The sequence below is a fragment of the Sinocyclocheilus rhinocerous genome, unplaced genomic scaffold (genome assembly GCF_001515625.1).
Source record: "Sinocyclocheilus rhinocerous isolate Xijiao unplaced genomic scaffold, SAMN03320098_v1.1 scaffold82, whole genome shotgun sequence".
Classification (NCBI taxonomy): domain Eukaryota; kingdom Metazoa; phylum Chordata; class Actinopteri; order Cypriniformes; family Cyprinidae; genus Sinocyclocheilus; species Sinocyclocheilus rhinocerous.
Genome location: NW_015644168.1, coordinates 1,113,260 through 1,115,791, shown reverse-complemented (window position 1 = coordinate 1,115,791; position 2,532 = coordinate 1,113,260). Strand labels below are relative to the sequence as shown.

General features: G+C 34.7%; 1 protein-coding gene across 4 annotated transcripts in view; it reads right to left on the bottom strand.

Annotated features, from left to right (window-relative positions):
* Positions 1-2,532, bottom strand: part of aplp2 (amyloid beta (A4) precursor-like protein 2) — a 99,941-nt gene that overhangs the window by 43,362 nt on the left and 54,047 nt on the right. The window lies entirely within an intron of this gene.

Below are 2,532 nucleotides of genomic sequence, written 5' to 3'. Positions count from 1 at the left end.
TACACGGCGCGATGCAACGCAACGCGTAAAAAGACAGTATAAATCATTATAATCCGTAATTATGTCCCCACTGGATGCAACACATGCCTCGTTTATAATGGGTTTTAATGTTTTTGTCTCGTCGTTCCAGCCGGGACAAGGCCTTACAATATGGTAAGGGGCGTAACATTTCAGTCACACACTTGATTCATTCGGCCAATCACAACGCACTGGATAGCTGGCCAATCAGAGCACACCTCGCTTTTCAGACTGATGAGCTTTGTAAAAAAAGACACGTTTCAGAAAGGCGTTTATCTATCAAATATTTCTCTCTCTATATATATATATATATACATACATACACAACCGTTCAAAAGTTTGGGATCAGTAAGACTTGTAATATTTTTTACTGAAGTTTCTTGTGCTCATCAAGGTTGTATTTATTTGATCAAAAATACAGAAAAAAACCCTGTTATTTTGTGAAATATTATTGCAATTTAAAATAACTGAAATAAGTATATTTTAATATACTTTAAAATATAATTTATTCCAGTGATCAAAGCTGAATTTTCAGCATCATTACTCCAGTCTTCAGTGTCACATGATCCTTCAGAAATCATTCTAATATGCAGATTTATTATCAATGTTAGAAACAGTTGTGCCGTTTCATGTTTTTTGGAACCTGTGATACTTTCAGGATTTTTTATGAATATAAAATAAAAAATAAAAAAACAGCATTTATTCAAAATGGAAATCTTCTTACAACATACACTACCATTCAAAAGTTTGGAGTCAGTAAATTTTCTTTCTTTTTTCTTTTTTTGAAAGTAATGAATACTTTTATTCAGCAAGGATGCAACATTATTGGGCTAGAGTACTGTCAATCTGACGATGCCTGTATGCCACTAGATCAGAGTGCTGTCAATTGCTGCCTGATTGTTGCATGCAAAGTTTGCATTTGGAGTGCTCAACAACGCCATTAGATCAGTGGGCTCTGTCAGTGCTTTGGCAAGGTAACACTTTTTTTTTTGCCATGCAATAAAGCTAAGTTCAAAGGCCAATTTAAAATATTGGTACAGTAAATAAAGTGCACAAAAACAGTATTTTGTTTAGGTAGTATTTGTGGCACTTTTGTGGCACATTTGTCCAAATATTTGTGGCAGATTTGAGGATCAGCGTGTTATGTAATATTCCCATATAAACTTTACCATCCAGTTAAAAAATATTTCCTCAGTGTGGACAGTACCCCACTGTACTGTGTTCTGATTTCTGTGGTTCTGGACTTTGTTTCCCAGCATGCATTATGGCATAAAGCAAGCAAAGTACTGCTAAATGGTTTACTGAATTGTATAGCTTGAAAGTTTGGATCAGTTATTTTTTTTAATATATTAAATAAAATTAATATGTTTTATTAATTAAAGAAGCATTAAGTTGATCTAAAGTGAAAATGTTACAAAAGAGACTTCTATTACAAATAAATGTAGCTAATTGAACTTTTTATTCATCAAAGAATCCTGAAAATAATGTATCTCAGTTTTCACAAAAATATTAAGCTGCACAACTGTTTTCAACTGATAATAACAGAAACGTTTCTTGAGTAGCAAATCAGCATAAGACAATGATTTCTGCATGTGACACTTAGACTGGTGTAATGATGCTGAAAATTCAGCTTTGCGTCGCAGAAATAAATTAAATTTTTACATACATTCAAATTGGAAAAAGTTGTTTCCAATTCAAAAAATTGAGAAATAATATTTCAGCATATTTCAGCATATTATTATTTTTACTGTATTTTGAATCAAATCAATTCTGCCTTAAGCATAAGTGACTTCTTTTAAAAACACTAATAATCTTATTGACCCCAAAACTTTTGAACAGTAATGCGTCTCAAGATGTTGTCACATTATTATGCAGAGATTCTCCATTAATGTGCTTTTAACGTTAACTATACCTCATCGCAAACATCTAGTCAATAAGCCAGAGACCATGTTAGCAAGGTAAAAAAAGAAAAAGCGAAGAAAGAAAAAGTGTTAAAGAGACTATACAAACTTTGACAGTTTAAACCACTCGGGTGACCAAGTTGCCATTGGCAAATGCTGGGAAACCTCCTGGAGGAGAGGCAATGTATTGTAGCCGCCTCTGCAGCATAAGAAACAACAACAACACCACACACACAAGCACTCACAGCCCAATGGATCTCCACCAGCCTCTGTCTGGAAGGGGAAATGGGATTTTGCTTTACTACTATAAAGTTCTCCACACAGTAATGGCTTTTTGGCCCATTGCCATCTTCCTGAGACCAGTGTTAAGGAGTAATGAGCAGCAGCACTAACTGAACTTTCAGTTTTTTTCAATACGTGTGACAGTAATTAAACTGAGTTAAACTACAGGTACTTTTTCCAACAAGTGGAGGAGTAGTGTCACAAAACACTTCAATGTTTTATCATTTCTTCGTATTGTGCAATATATTTTGGAGCCTGTAGCCAATCACAGATGAGAAAAAGCTACCTGAGCTCTAGGCTTGCCGCGATAGACGGTGCTGCTGACGGTGAC